At 47.4% G+C, this 17,063-nt stretch overlaps 1 protein-coding gene across 1 annotated transcript in view; it reads left to right on the forward strand.

Moving 5' to 3' along the window:
* ADCY5 (adenylate cyclase 5) overlaps positions 1-17,063 on the forward strand; it is a 1,541,762-nt gene that overhangs the window by 1,427,514 nt on the left and 97,185 nt on the right. The gene's annotated exons all lie outside the window — the stretch shown is intronic.

Here is a 17,063-nt window from a genome sequence, read left to right on the forward strand (position 1 = left end):
CGCGACACAGTGTGAGTGGCAGCACTCGGCCAGCCAGGGGAAGGTGGTGCCGGAATGCGGGGGGCAGCTGAGGCCTGATTCGCCCCCCGAGGTGCAAGAGGAGGACTGACTGCTGCCTAGATGCCGAGGTGTGCAGGTAGCTGAAGGTGGCAGGAGGGCCACAACTTACTTGGGGGCCAGAAGCCCTAATGAGTGTGGGAGGAGCTGCCTGGCCGGTACCCAGCAAGAGCCGAGAAGCGGCTCTGTGACGCCGAGTCTCCCCAAAATGGCCATGGAGACAGCAATATCGAGGGCAGAGTCGACTGCGGGGATTTGAGCGCTGGACTGTGAGCGCAGAGAGCTCTGCAGGCGTGCTCATGCTAGCGCGACAGACTACGGGAGGCGGCAGTTCGTCTGATAAAGTGAGGAGGCATTGAAGAGCGGGGGGCCGATTCACCCCCCTGATGTGGCGTGGAGTACTGCCTGCTACCTGGGGAGCGCTTTCTGCAGACGATTGACGGCGGTGAGAGAGACGCAGCCTGCGTGGCGGCCAGAGGCCAAACCAGATGCGGGAGCTTCCTGAGTCCTAATAGAGGTGCCGGAGCTGTTGGCTGCTCTTAGTGCCTCCATGGGTGACCTGGCGGCAGAGAGCGAGTGGAAGGATCCCTGAGGGTACGCGGTGCAGAACGCTCTGGGGGACTGTGCTGGGAACCCTCTGACCCTGGACCTGGGCGGCGGCCGGGACCTGTGGGCTGGCCTCGCTGGGGAGCCCCACTTAGCTGATTGAACTTCCTGCTGGGACTCCGAGCTGGGGCAGAGACTGAGCGTTGGGGGGGTCCCCTGAGAAGGAGAGACTGCGGAGTCAACTGGATGAGACCTGGGGGTGAGTGCTTGACACTATGATAGGGTCCACTGATCACGGAAGGGCTTGAGACTTGGCTGTTGCATTGTCCCACAAGTTGGAGTGCCCCCCGATACACCTGCATACGTTTGGCTGCGATCTAACTGGTTAGCTGCTTTGGAGTCCGCTTGAGCGTATGGGAGGAACAGAGCTCCCCACTGAAAGGCACGATAAAAGTTCAACTCGTTCCCCAGAATTGTTGGCGCGGCTTGAACGGGTGATGCAGGAGGGATCGAACCCCCTGGCTGGTGGACTGTGATTGAGGAGGGATCGGTGAGAGATACGATCTGCGACCCGTTCTATAGCCCCTGTCGTGAGGTTGTCTATACTGCCCCCAGATCCCTGCTACCTGAGACAGAACGGCGGTCCCTGTTGTACGGCGGGGAGAACTGAAGCCGGTCCTGCGGGGCCCTCAGCAGAGAGCAGGAAGTGTGGCGGCAGAAGTGGGAGGAATTCTTGCAGTCATGGGCAAGCCTAGAGGCCGTCAAGCGGGGGTTCCCCAGGACCATGAAGAAGGAACACAGGAACCACTGAGGAGCACCTCGGGCGACCCAGTGCAGCGGCAACTGCAACAGATCCTGGCCGCCATAGCTGACACGAAAGCGACCCTAGACCAGGACATTTGCACGGTCGTGGTGGGACTTGGTCTATTGCGAGACGAGCACAAGAAACTATCTGAGAGGGTTAAGAAAGCAGAACTCGACATCGCGGAAATAGCACCAGTGCATAAGGATTTGGCACAGCAAGTGCAGGCCTTAACGGATAGGGTGTCAATGCCGGAACGTGGGGCTGTAGATGCAGAGGGCTGCAATCGAAGGAACAACGTAAGGGTCTTGGGACTACCGGAGGGAGCGGAAGGAGGAGACATGGTGACTTTCCTGGAATCATGGTTCCGGGACGTAGTGGCTCTGGAAGGACTTACAACCTTTCATGCGCTTGAGAGGGCCCATAGAGTACCGGCCCATCTGCCAGCGCCAGGGAGGCCCCCGAGACCGGGAGTGGCCCGCCTGCTCCATTTTCGAGATAGGGACTTTTTGCTACAGAAGGCAAGAGCAGATGGCCACTTCGCAGTGGACAATGCCATGGTCACTCTATTCCCGGACTATACGATGGAGGTGCAAAGGAGGCGTGCCTCTTACATGGCAGTCAAGAAGGCTTTGCGAGAGGAGGGACTCCAATACTCCCTAATGTTCCCAGCCCAATTGCGCATTATCCTGGATGGCAATACCCATTATGTGGATTCCTCCCAAGAAGCATGGGACTGGCTGGAGAACTACAGGAAGGAAACCCCGAGGGGTGGAGCGCCGCGAGAAGCCGAAGAACAAATGCCCAATAGGTCTGTACAACCGAACTCAGAAGAAGCCCACGCTTACTCAGACGGCTCGTGAACGAGCAGCGGCACTGCAGGCGGTGGTGGAACTGGCACAGAACAGTGCTCCTGCGACTGAAGAAGAGAAGGGCGCTACCACTGATGGCTGGGTCGGACAGGACTCGGACTCATCTTTAACTGGTGAAGAACGAATGCCTGTGGTGACACCGCAGGCGGCGGATAATATAGCTTGATGAAGTTAGATGCAGGATGGGAGCGAGCTTGAAAATCACGAACTATTGCTGCTAGCGAGAGACTGGCTGGAAAAAACGGTCTGATTGAGAAGTTCTGGGGCTGCTGGATTTAATTAGGAATTTTCTTGAGCTAGCTACGGTCCCCAGTGCCTCTGAATTCATCAGAGGCTTTTTGAGTGTGTTGCTTTCATGGTTTGGATGGGTACTAGTTCTATGGTAGCTGTACTGGGGAGGGGGTGTTGGGATTATTTATTAGTCTTAAGGGTTTATAGGGCCAGGCATGTCACTACCTTAGATAGCAGGTGTGCTTTCCAGATGTTGTCACGATGGGATCTACCAGTAATTTGAAATGTTTATCCTGGAATGTGCGGGGCATCCACTCAATGTGGCGTAGACAAAAGTTACATGCGTATTTACTGCGAAGGGGAGTTCACATTGCGTTATTACAGGAAACACACTTGCAGGCTCAAGAAGGGGCAGCGTTACAGCGGCGTTGGCGTGGTCAATTGTATTATACAGCTTATTCTGCCTTTGCCCAGAGAGTGTTGATCTGGGTGCGAGCGGGAGTGCCTTTCCAGTGCAGAAGAAAGATTATTGATCCAGAGGGAAGATTTGTAGTGGTCATTGAGAAGCTGTATGGGTGGGACATTACCCTGGGCAGTATCTATGCACCCAACATGGATCAGCCGGCTTTTTTCATGCAGTTATCTGCGGAGTTAGCACCTTATCTTACCGGGTTGGTGTTGATGGGAGGGGATTTTAATTGTATAACTGATGTGACTTTGGACCGTTCCCACCCCCCCCCCCCCCCCCCTAATGCTCCTGCTTATAAGATAGCGGAAGCCAGGCGAAATTGGCAAGCCCAATGGGGTCTGGTGGATACCTGGAGGGCCCAACATCCGACTGACTGGGATTATTCTTATTTGTCTGCATTGCACGATCTTCATGCATGTGCGCTTGGATGCGTTGTGCACTCCAGATGTGCATGTCGGAGTGCACTGCAGTGAATATCTGGCCAGAACGCTCTCGGATCATAATCCAATATTGCTCCAGATGCAGTGGTCACGGTCCCAGGCCCAGGTACCTACTTGGTGGCTCCGCCCAGAGGCTTTGGAGTACCCAGAGTTTACAGAAGCAGTGGGCACGGCTTTTACCCAATATTTCGGGGATAACGTGGGCACAGCCTCCACGTCGAATGTAGAATGGGACGCATTTAAGGTGGTGCTTCGGGGGTGCTGCATATCCGAGATAGTGGGGGTGCGTAAAGTGCTATTGGAAGAGATCAACGAGGCTGAGCAACGCTTCCGAGCGATTAAGCAGGCTCGCCCTGGCAAGCCAAGCAAACAGCGGGACCTGGAAGAGGCAAGAGAGGCAGTGGCAGGACAAGTGGAGCGTCTGCGATGTTTTGACCACAAGGCGTATGTAACACGCACTCAGGTCGAAGGGGATAAATTGGGGGCCTTGCTTGCCTGGCTGGCTAACCCGTCACGCAGGGGCTCGCCGATATTGGAGGTTCGTGACGCCTGGGGAGACGCTTGCTTCACTCAGGAAGGTATAAAAGGGTTGTTTTGTGATTATTATCAGGATTTATATAAGAGCAGGACAGTCAAGACTGGAGATGAGTTTGAGGGGTACACGCGCAAACTACAACTCCCGCAACTAGAGGACGATCAAGCTGAGGCACTCGGTGGGGATATCGAATTGTGGGAAGTGAAGGTGGCTTTTAAACACATGGCGCGAAACAAATCGCCAGGAACAGATGGCCTCCCGATTGAGTTGTATGTCACTTACTCTGAGCAGTTAGCACCGCAGTTAGGGAATTTGTATAATGTGGCGAGGCACCTGGGTCACCTCCCTATGTCTACAAGAGAGGTGGTGGTTATTCTGCTTTTGAAACCTGGTAAGTCGGCTTGGGACAGAACGGTGTACCGTCCGTTGTCCATGCTTAACATGGACTATAAGATATTAAGTCGTATCTTGGCCACCTGTCTGATGCCCTACATGACTACCTTCATTCATCACGATCAATCTGGTTTCATTCCTACTAGGAATACTACCTTAAACGTACGACGATTGCTGCGTATGCTAGAGGTGGACACTTACCCCAAGGCCACTGCCGCGGTATTTGCCATTGATATAGAAAAGGCCTTTGACAGCTTGGAATGGCCTTACCTCTTTCACGTCATGGCCCGGTTTGGACTGGGAGATGACTTCATAGCATGGACGGCTTTACTTTATAAATCCTCTACAACGCGGGTTCGGACGGGAGGGGTAATATCAGAAGCTTGTGAGTTGACCCGGGGCACAAGACAGGGATGTCCGTTGTCCCCTCTTCTGTTTGCATTAGCCATGGAACCCCTGGCGGCGAAAACTAGGACGGGGAGATACTTTTGAGGTCTGCAGGTACAGGGTCAAATTCATCATATAGCTCTATACGCGGATGACCTGCTTATGTTCCTAGGAGACACAGAGAGGGAATTTTGGGGGGCGAAGGGAGTATTGCATGAGTTAGGGGAGATGTCTGGCCTTAAAGTTAACTGGGATAAATCCTGCTTGTTCCCCATAGACGGGCATAGGCAAGACCTACAGGATGTGGCGGGAGTGAAGTGGGAATGCAGGTGCCCCCTATCTGGGGGTCCAGATATATCATTCCAGATTGGATATACTGGAGGGCAACATCGGTAGAGTGGTGGAGAGCCTAGCGGGCAGTTTTGATTTTTGGGGAATGCTGCCGTTTTCGGTTGCAGGGCGGGTGTCTTTACTTAAAATGGTGGCCCTTCCCCGATTGCTGTATTATTTTGGAACCCTACCGATTTGGATACCAGCAATGGATATTTAGGCAACTTACATCTATGATAACGGGGTTTCTATGTGGTACTGGGAGACGGCGGGTTGCCCTGAAAGTGATGATGCGTAAACGGTCGAAAGGAGGTTAGGCAGTATCTGACTTCGAAACCTGTTATCTGTCTGCTCAATAGCAATGGTGGACACAGAGAGTGGCAATGAGGCTGCGAGGTACGGCAGAGGGAGGAGAGGGCACTCCGGAACTGCAGCAGCTCTCTCAAATAGTGTTGGACCTTCCTCTTTGGTTGGGTGCTCTCTCGGAACAGCTACGAACAGCACGGCAATGCTGGAGGCGCAGTTTCAAGAGGGCGGGCTTGAAAGTGCCGTATGACCCTGAATACCGCTCTAAATGTGTGAGGCACTTCCTCACGGAGGTTCTTGGCGGGAACTAAGTGATTGAAATGAGAGGGGACTGACTACCATTGGGGATTTATATGAGGACGGGATCATGCTACCTTTTTGTACTTTACAGGAGCGTTTTGATTTGAGAGGAGGAGACTTTTTGCTCCATGCAGCGCTTACTGCGGCTATACGGGCGCATTGGAAAGAAGGGCAGGCGGAACCTAGGGTTTTGTTTGGATGTCAATGTGTAGTAACTGCAGCGGGTAAGTTTAAAGCGATTACATGCCTGTACAAGTGCCTGACTACTGAGAAGTTGACCCCTCTGGAAGAACTTAAGCTAAAAAGGGAAATAGATGTGGGTAAAGAGATTCCGGAAAGAGCCTGGGCTGAGGTGGTAGAGCTAGCATGGAAAAGTACCAGGAATGCCCACTTTCATTTGCTTCACTTTTATATTTTGCATCGCGCCTACCTCACGCCGGCAAAAATTAAAACATATTTTAACACTAACTCAGACGAGTGCCCACGGTGTCGAGGAGAGGGGGCGGATTTCCCTCGCATGCTGTGGGGCTGCCCCCTACTAACTGGCTATTGGACTGATGTATTAGCACTATTGAAGGAGGTGGCAGAGAGAGAGTTGGAGCTGTCGTTGGGGACTTGTATATTGCATTAGTTCCCCCAAACAGCTAAAACCAAGATCACCAGCAAGTTTATAGACATGGGACTGGTGTTGGCCAAGAGGGAAATTACGATGCATTGGAAGGCGAGTGGGCCCCCGAGCGTAGATCGCTGGAAAAGGGACTTTATCAAATGGGCAGAATGTGATGGCGCAGTTAGGTTACAACTATCAAGAAGAGTGGGGAGCGAGAGGGTGCTAGAGGCGACTAGAGCGTGGGAACACCTGGTGAGATCATTGAGAGACCCGGATGCTATGAGTGATGATGAAGCAGAACTGGGAGCCCCGAATACGGAGTAGGCCCCTTCTAGCGTGCAGATGCACTAGCTTGACCATATTCCATAAGTATAAGATGTGTGAGAATGGAGTGGTGCCCTGTACAAACTTGAATTGTTTACGAATCAAAATCCACTGACTGCACATTTTTCATAGGGCTTGATGGTTCCAGGGAAGCGCTGGATGTGGCATGCCTAGGGAGAGGGGGGGGGGGGTAGTTGGATTACATTAAGATTTATTGGGACTATTGATGTAGCATTCTACGGGATATGTTGAATATTAGACAATGCGCCCCTGGTCCCACGATTATGACCTTTCAAGACCAGATAGAGAGGAAACATGGAAGTGTACTAATTATCCATAAGCAATTGACCTGGAAGAATATTGGAGGGAGGGGGGCAACGACTAAGATGTATGTTGTATTCCTGATTGGACTTATAAAACTAATAAAGTTTGTTTAAAAAAGAGTCCAACCAGGTTCCCTAGCTGCAAAGTAGGCAACTCTGACCATTACGCCACATCCTCTTCCCATTTATTAGGGGCCTTCAAGTAAATTAAATGTGACAATTAAGTGTAGGCCAATTTTACCATGATTAGAGGAGAGAGCACTTTAGCGCTGGTAAGTGGGGTAAAACGTAGAGAGTCCTAATGCCAACAAAGTCGAATTCAGCAAAAATCAAACGGTGCAGACATAACATTTGGGGAAATACCACGGCAATGATGTCAGGTCTAACAGGTATCCATTGACACATCATGCCACACATTGGGCCTGCGCCACCCCTCTAGGCAGCATCCTGCTGAATGCACTTGGAGAGTGGAAATGAGGCGAATCCCGCAGCTAAGCAGTGGCGGGACTTACTGGCCACTCATAATAAAGATATTAAGCATGCAAGGTTGGCGATTCCTGGCCCTCCACTGTCAGCAGGTAGCATATTTTCTACAAATCTTGAACAAAGTGATCCTTTTCACTTGTCTTAAGATCCCTCCAGGTCACATTGCTGCATGAATACAATGCTAACATGAACAGCACATAAGCAAACCACCAGCATGTTTGCTCATCCTCTTCTGCTGGCCAAAGGCCACAAACCTCTTTTAAGCAGTGCTTGAAATTGAAAAATAAAGGTGCAGGTACTCTGTAAGAGAGAACCTGCTTGTTTCTGAGAAGTGCCGGTACTCTCCAATTAAAGGTATTGCATTTATCTTGAGAAGTGCCGGTACTCTCCTCCTTAAAATAAACAAGCATTTGCAATGCAATAGGTCTCGCATTTACGCTAGTTTGAGCCTTTGGCATTGTAAATGACAATGCCTTTTATTTATATTTTGGTTTATAAAACATAAATAAAAGACATTGTCATTTACAATGCCAATAGCTTAAACTCGCGTAAATGCGAGACCTATTGCATTGCAAATGCTTGTTATCCATTGATTTTCTCCACTTGCATTGAAGTATGTGAAGTTGTGTTTTCATTCATTTGAGGTCATTGATTCATTTGGTGCTCTTTTTGTAGTCAACACTGGATGTGATTATTTTTGGCCTCTGTTTTTCCAGGGCACTGGAGACACAGTTGTAGAAGGTGTGTACGTCTTGCGTGTTTAATGGTGTTCTTTCAAGATGGGAATTGAGTTTGTGGATGTCTAGTTTCTTCAATTGTCTGCACAAGTGCTTTTTGAAGTCTTAGAAGAGGTGTCATTGATATGAGTCTTGATCTTAAAGGTAATTATATTGCTTACATGGGGGGGTAATGTAACTGTGACGTATCTTAAAGGTGCAAATATGACATCTAGCGTGTGTCCTTCGGAGTTAGTTAGCCCAAAAACAATGTGTTGGATGTTGAGGGCTCCAAGGTTGGTTGTAATAGCTGTGATTTATTCTTCTTGTGAAACCATATGTTGAGGTCTCGACTGAGTGTATAGGTTTGGGTGGACAGATGGGTTTGGTCACTGTATCTTGTAAAACATCTTTCAAGTTGCCTGTGGGTGGTGGTATATATATTGAGAGGAAGGAAGAAGTTTTAGTTGGAGTGGGGTGACATCCGATCATCAAGGATTCACAGCTGGCCATGGTATATACATTCAGTGTATGTAACTGACAAAATTATTTGTGAGCTAGAAAAATAGTACGACAAATACAAAAAATCCATAATTATTCGGGAAATGCTGAGGCTGCAAAATTGTATAATTCCAATGGCCCTACATATAATTTAAATTCAGGGCATTAAACAGGTTATATTGCTTTGGACAGCAGATTTTAGAACTTAATTTGCACAAGAGATGAAATGAGAATCTCCTCCAAGGCAAAGATATTTGCTGTTAGGGCCTGCAGGGGTGAAAAGCTAAAGTGGAGTTACCAGCCTATGCACTAATGGTTCTGGCGAATGTAACGTGCACCATCACCAAACCGGCTGGATCTCCTTGTCAATGTTTCATCTGAGGGTGAGTGATTTATTGTTGCAGGCTGTAGGAAAAAAAACCATCAAGGAAAGACAATGAGTTATTGCATCCTGTCCATTTCTACTACGAAATGTTTCTCTCATTGACCCCTTCATTTGCTGCACTGGTGTGAATGTCCTGGATATCTCTTTTTGTCAGGATCTGTAACTGAATTTATTAGACAAGGAGTTTACAGAGATGTTAAACTGTGGTGGGCACAGATTAGTGATATGAATACATCCAGCTTGGCAGACCTCGCGGTTGGGATTGCAGGCACTGAGCAAGCATTCAGCAGGCAAGATTAAACAGTTATTGAAGTTGCAAAAAAATGTGAAATCCAACCTGCTGTCTGAAATAGATACATTTGGCTTTATGGAGGGAAAAAATGCTGACTTATCCATCTGGCGCCTAATGCGACAAGGCCAAGCGCGGGATGCTCGCCGAGGAATACGAGCTCCTGAAGCCTTAAAGATTTGAATTCTGATCCAGCCTCACAAAGCCTAGTTTAAACTTCCTAGTGCTTTTCTGCAGGTGATGCAAAGAAAAGAGATGATCAGAGGATATAACATTTTCATAATTCGAGCTGACTATGGTACACACATGTTACAATTCCACATGCCTAGCCTAAAACTACAAACCTATCTATCTTGCATACACAGGTGCACGCATAGCCAAAACACACACACTGCCCAAAACATGTGCGTGTTACCCAGCACAAAATCGTCATTCAGATCAGGAATGCCCGCGGACCCCTGAAAGGTGACACGGCCGTGTGTATCAGGGAAACACTGCAGCTCGTTATCCCGGTCCGGGGACCGGCCAGGGCTGTCACTCCGAGCGTGCGGGGATGAAACCGAGAGCCCGCAGGGGAGTGCTCCGAGAGGCGCAGGCTACCAGGAGGAGGCGACAGGCGACCTGTCACAGGCAATTAAAGGTGCTGGTCTTTTAAAGAGGACTCTCTGTGCAGTGTAAACAGTGTGGTTTGGAGCAGTTTGCAAAGCCAGACTCTGTCAAGAAATCATTGGAAAGAGTGAACGCATAAAATGAAGCGGAGGGCGCTCTAAAAACGTAGCTCCGTTGTTTTAAGTGGATGTAGGGCAGCTGATTCTTATTTGAATGTACACACTAAATTGCTCGGCACTTTGGAAAAAGCGATATCAGAAACTGCTTCAACTGGTCAAGTTTGTTGCCTCAGCTTTTTGAGGGAAATCATTTATTTCGATAGTTGCTTGTAACCAACATAAAATAATTATGGGTTATTCTATACCGCTTTCCCAGAATATGCAACGAGTTCTGACACCATTTTCATGCGGAGTTAGCGCCATAGAATAAAAATATAAATATTATTTCCGTATGCTAAACTTGACACTTTTCGCTCGCAAACAAGGGTCGGACGTCACGAACTGTGTAACGAATTAACACTTCGGAGGCTGATATCACAAACATGTCAAGTGAAGAAGACCGCAATATGTGGATCGCGATCGCTCTGAAAGCGAAAGTGATCGCGATGCACAAGTTTTCAAAGTGCTGCTGGCGGCCGGCTGCGCGCGTGCACAATCGCGTGAACGCAAGCGTTAGGCCAGCCAGCAGCACTTTGAAATTCCTACATACAAAATGTCTCTTCGAGCCAGCGCATGCGCTGGGCTCAACGAGACCTAAAAAGTGCCGGTACTCCGTACCAGACAGTACCGGCCCATTTAAAGCACTGCTTTTCAGATTAGCCGAAGAGAAAGGGCTAGTATTGATGACCTCTGCTCTTTACTAGCGGAGACAAACGCATTCTGCCAACCCTAGTCCACAACATTTCTCGTCAGTGGTTGCCCCCCTAGCACTCACATGATTTCTTTTTAATATCTTGTTTAATGAAGATTCAAGTTTTCTCTGAGATCACTGCCGTCTTCGCTCAGAAGTAATACTGCTGTCCTCCAGGTAAACTGTCTCTTTGAGTAAATTGTATATAACTCTGCTTCTCACTAAAGATTGTGATGAACTGAGTGTGGAAGAAAAATACAGCAATTGGGATGAAGAGGTGTTACCCCCTCTGCCAACCTCTGCAACTTCTTCACTGTGATCTTGAAGATGGTGTTTCTCAAGCTCCAAACGTGTGGTTCTGTTACATTGTTAACCACAAAAGATTTCTTTAGGCGCTCGTTTAGTCTTACCCTACGGAAATAATCCTCAAAACATGTTACATAAAAAAACAGTAACTAAGCTGCCCCATTAACATTCTAAGCTCCCTTATTCCTCTCAGTCGGCATGTCCTTGGGAAAGAGGCTTCCCCGGTCCAGTGTTTGTGAACTCTTGTATCTTTTCCCTGCGGATACACTTGGCTTTGCAAATGGCACATCATTTTGACAGCATATGTTTGCATCCGAAAATACCACTAGAAAGGGAATCTGCCCTTCCAACCCCCTCTGGCTTTGCCCTCCTCTTGCAGAGCAGTCCACACCATTCAGCATTGGCTCTACCAGCGCACAGGGCCTTTGGCACAGTTGTCATAGGCATGCATGTCATAACCTTTTGTGTGTGTAAGTGAAACTCGGCCTGCAGGAAGTGACACATCTGTCCATACAAATGACAAATGCTGATTCATCCACTTGGAATCTGCAAATGTTGTTGTACTCCAAAGGGACATACAGTTGGCGGTACATTCTAGTGCCAATAGTACAGCGATTTGGCGGGAAAATGTGTGGTTCCACAGGAAGTGCTAAGAGGGTGACCACTGGGAATTTTAGAAACACCCACAAAGTCAGAACCTTTTGGGTATTCACAAACATTCCTGATGTCATTTTCCATCCTAAACGCACATCTATAGTTAGTCAAAAATAGGATGCAATACATCCGCGTTTTGAGAAAGTTGGATAAATACCCACATATTTCCATTGAGTGCTGGGACAAGGATTTCTATGCAGTGGGAAAAAGATTCGAGGTCCAGAAATAACATTTAATTCCACATTTTTTCCAAATCCTAGTTCTACAGATTGGCCATGTGCAAGAAGGTCACAGGTTTTTCATCGATCAATTATGAGTGCTCTTAAGTCACGGTGACTTTCTTAAGGACAGGTGTACTAGGAATCAGCCTTTTGTAGTGTGGGCATTCCTTGACTGGCTAATGCCAGTCAAGGAATGCCCACACTATTTACTTATTTACACAAGTCAAATTATTGGGTCTCCATATTTAGGGGCCGATTCCGATCCGAGCCACACGCATGTTTTCCGGCCGACTCTTGCAGCTGTACGAGCGAGCAAGTACGATGCGAGCTATGTGAAATTCACCGACCGAGTCGTTTCCGGGTCCGAACCGCTCCGTACGTCTCAGTCGTAAGCTAACCGTGGCGTGCAATGGATGCGATTTACGACCGAGCCAGTACGATGCATGTGTCGGACAGCCTGTGCGAGCCGGAGTGTCCGGCTCGCAAAACATCCGTGTGGTTGCCTTTGGGGGTCTGCATCGGACCCTCTGTCACCCGCAGCCCTACGACTCAGACACAGGGGGAGACCCAAGGGTCCCTCCAACACAGGCATGTACGGTGCGGATGGCACCGACGTGTACCCACTGTAGGGGCGCCCTTGCGCGAGACGTACCCATTCAGTCAATGGGAGCCCATGTACGCGTCGTACGACCGGCTCCCATTGACTTCTATGGGAGTCTGACCGAACCGAGTCTGGCAGCATACGGCCGCATCGTATTTGCTCGGTCAGACTGCAGGACTCCGGCTCGGTCGGAAAACACTCCGGATCCGGCTCGGTCGGAGTGCATTCTGACCCGGATCGGAATCGGCCCCCGAATGCCAAGCTGTGAGCTCCTGCCTTAGAATGTGTTCTGAACTTGGTGAAGGCAAATAGTTTGGACTCACTGTGGTATGGATAGTGGATAACAAAACGGTTTTAGACGAACCATAAGCCACAAATCAGTTTAGAGGCATGTGAGAATTTCACCATAATGACCCTTGTAAAAAGATGAAGGAGCTAATCAGAATATTGAAGGGTGCCGGAAGACATTGAGGGTTCCTTGGAAATGTTGAAGTATGTGTGCTGCAGGTACCCTGACTAATATTTTAATTGTTGTTTCCCAGAGTTTGTGGAAATGTCTGACCTTTCTTTGGGACTCCTATTTAGTGAATACAACAATGAACTATCTAGCGCTTATAATAGCTAGGGAATTACAATTTATTTATTTATTTTGGAGTTTTATATAGCGCTAGCCAGACCCAAAGGTATCGGAGCGCTTTACAACATTTGTTAAGTAACATTTTGTGTAGTAATATACATACAGTGTTCAAAGATAGGTCAATTACTCAGTATAAGTCATATATAGATCGAATACAGAATAGCAGTGTAGGTGATAATAGTCGGGCGGGTAATGTGCGGGGTAGGAGTAAGATGCTGTAAGGAGTTGGACTTATCGTAGTGACTGGATCCCCAGTTGATGTCGGATTGGTAAATTGTAGGACCTTTGTCATTTTGGTGGAGCTCGATTGAGGAAGAGCACTTTGAGCTGGCATTTGAAATCTTTGAAGGAAGGGTTAGACCTGATATGTACAGGGATGGCGTTCCAAATTCTGGGTGCATTTCCAGAGAAAGATCGAGATAAGGTCTTTTGTTTACGGGTTTTCGGGGGGATGAGTAGTATAGTGTTGGTGCTCCTGAAATTTCTTGTCTGTCCCGCTTTGTAGAGTTTGGCGGCTAGATAGGAGGGTTGGCCAGTGTGGAGAGCTTTGTGGGTGAGACAGGTGAGGCACTGCTTATAGAATCCTGTTTTTACTCTCCTGAAAAGTCATATGTAATGATTGTCAGTGCTGACTGATGCAACAATACGGTACATAAAGTAGTGTTTATCTTCCAACTTTGTTTTTTTATTTGCAGTAGTATTGGGTTTGAGGGTGGTATCCAGAGAGTCTCAAGATGTGGAGCGAAAAAAGCCTTGTGATGTCTAGTCTTACCCAGCATCAGATCAAGCCAATAATTACTTTGGGTGAAATTCATTTTTTGAATTGGACATTTAGGGCCATATGTACGTAGCCTAATACCGGTCGGTAACGGCCGATTTTCGGTAATTATACCGTTACCGACCGGTATTTAGGCTTTTGACATGTAGGGGGCTCATTTCTGTATTCGGTAATTTACCGAATCGGTAAAATTACCGAATCGGTAATTTTACCGATTCGGTAAATACCGAATACAGAAATGAGATGTAGGGGGAGTGTGTGGTGGGTGTGGGGATTCGTTATTTACCACCAACTGTAAGTTGGTGGTAAATGACAAATGACTCAGGAAATGCATTTTTTGGCCCTTAGATGTGTGCAATGTGGCAGACACACATGCCCTCAGGGCATGTATGTGTGCCACATGTGCACACATGCAGAAATCAGGGGTGCAACAGGGTGTCAATGTGACACCCTGCCACCCTTGATTGAGCTCCCCCCATTACCGATTCGGTATTTACCGATTCGGTAATGGTAACTGGCTTCCCATTGATTCCTATGGGCCTCCTGGCCCATAGGAATCAATGAGATACAGGTTGCCATTACCGAATTGGTAAATACCGACTCTGAAATACCGACACTTACCGAATCGGTATTTTTTTCCCTACATTACATTTACCGATTCATAAATACCGAATCGGTAAAATTCGGTATTTATGAAGTGGTAAATGTAATTTACCTACATAAGGCCCTTAGAATCCAAAGAAAAGACAAAAGCGCTTGTTGTAAAAAAAAAAAAAAAAACAGCAGTGCTGCTGACTTAAATGTTTATACGGATGCATTGATGACTCTATGTATTGGCCGACATTGCTGAGTTATGATTACAAACATACATTTCTGAATTAGACTACCTGGATTCGACAAAATTCTTAGTGTAAATTGGCATGCATGCTACTGGTTTTATCAATAGATGAAAGCAGTAAAGGTTTTTTGATTCTACAGAAGTGCTTCTGAGTTTTAGGATTATAAATCCCCGATTTCATGGATTGCGTATAGAAGCTGCAGATATACTTGGTTGGATTGAGGTTCCGATGATGTTATGGTTGGGCAGAGCATTGCAGAGGTACTGAGAAATACTGGTGACCTAAGGAATGAGATATAGATATTTGTAATGCTGATTTTGTAAATACGGAAGGACGGAAGGAGCATTGTTTATTTGTAGAATTGAGAAGTGATACTGACAAATTGATACTCGGATTTTGTGTTTTCTGATCACGTGTTATTCCATTTCATTCTGCTTTAGGAAGGGTGACAGGGACACCCTCCAAGGGGACGGCATGTGTGACTGGACCGCTGTGTGTGGTGCATTAATGTTGGTCTCTGCACCCCACTCTGCCAAATCACAAAGGGCTTTCTCATTGGGTTAACAATCTGTATACAACTTCCTAGATGTGTACGGTAAAGGGAAATTTTAAAAGGGGATGGGCCTTGAGAACCCTCCCTGGCACATGCAAAGCAAGTGGCCAATCGACAACACCACCATCCCTGGCCACTGGCAAGCTTAGGGTAAAATTCCAATTGAACCCTGGCTTTGTAAACTAAATTGCAAGTTTAAGCCCTGTGATCATACAAGGGCCTACGGTGAAGGTTCACTGCTTCATAATCCCTCTCCCATCCCCAGAAGCCATGGAGAAATGTGCATAAGCGTGTGGATTCATACCCTGCCTTTTAAAGCATGATGTCCCAGGCTACATGCTACATCAATGAACATGGTGCAAATGTTGTAACTTGTTGTTTGGCTTTGTATGAGGAGAAAAACACCCCATTACCTTTCCTAATGGTGGGCAGTACTGCTATGGGGAAAATATTTACCAGGGAAAAATGGAATGGACCCTTAACCATGCCTCTTGGTGTGGGGGTCAGGGCTATAACACTAATGACTGCGGCGACCCCTGCCTTTGGGCAGACTCTGAATGAAACCTCAGCCTATCAGCTCACCCCAGCCACTCATCTGGAACGATGATCGTTACACAGGAAAGCTGTCAAGTCCCATGCTTCACCTCAACTTCCCCGCATGAGATGGAGAAGGAGGAGCCCAAGCTGAGACTGGGAGTGGAGCAGAAATTCGAAAGTGACCTGTAACCTCCTTCGCTATTATCGGTTCACTCCAATAGGACTGACTGCAATCCCCGCCTTCACACTATTCTAGGTTCCCACAGCACAACACCGAGTGCCAGTGTGTTCTTTGCCCAATGCCCTATTCAAGTCTTTCCTTTATTTCACAACTGCCCACAGTGAGGCTTGCACACAAATCCCTTTTCACTGATAGCTTGGCGGGAGGTTGTGCATGCATCATTGTGCCACAGAACTAGCCAGGTAACAAGACAGCGCGATCCAACACCGCGCTGCGCTTGTACCAGGCAACAGATCTGACTGGTTGTAGTAGTTTGAGAATTGACTTTGAATGTTTGCTCGACTAGTAGTAGTTGTACTCTCAATGTATTGCTTCATGATCCTAGTGACTTAAGAAAACCCTGAAAACGATTTTGTGAATGTGTCTACCATGCACCAAGGTGGCATAGTATCTAGTGCTCTTTATTTTTACTTACGTACTAGAAGCATTGACTCTAGAGACATTCGTGTGTCTTAAATACGATCCTGTGCAATCTTTCATTATGTTCCAAGTTTTCACAGCACTCTATGCACTTTACCTTTACATAAGCATTGGAAGTACTGACTCGAGAGACCTTGAACCATCCAAAAAAACGATCCAGGTTTACATAGGATCCAAATTTGCACAGCACCTTATGCACCCCATACTTGGTGATGGTAGCATTCAATCCCAATAGAGGTGGATTGGGAAGTGACATATCCTGATAATTAATATACAGCAAATTAATTCTATTGCCTATTTGAAAACTAGTATTGTAATGTAGCATTTTTATTGAAGCCAATATTGCACGTGCTGTTGTAAATTATGTTGCACATATTAGTGATAGTGTTTTTTTTTTTACATAGAAATAGGCATGCACCTTTAATTAACTACTGCATGGTAATAAATAAATTGAAACGTAAAATTGATATTGACTTATTCTTACCATAAAGCACGAAACTAGTAGCGAGCATCAAT

Source organism: Triturus cristatus, chromosome 3_2 (assembly GCF_964204655.1).
Source record: "Triturus cristatus chromosome 3_2, aTriCri1.1, whole genome shotgun sequence".
NCBI classification, from domain to species: Eukaryota; Metazoa; Chordata; class Amphibia; order Caudata; family Salamandridae; genus Triturus; species Triturus cristatus.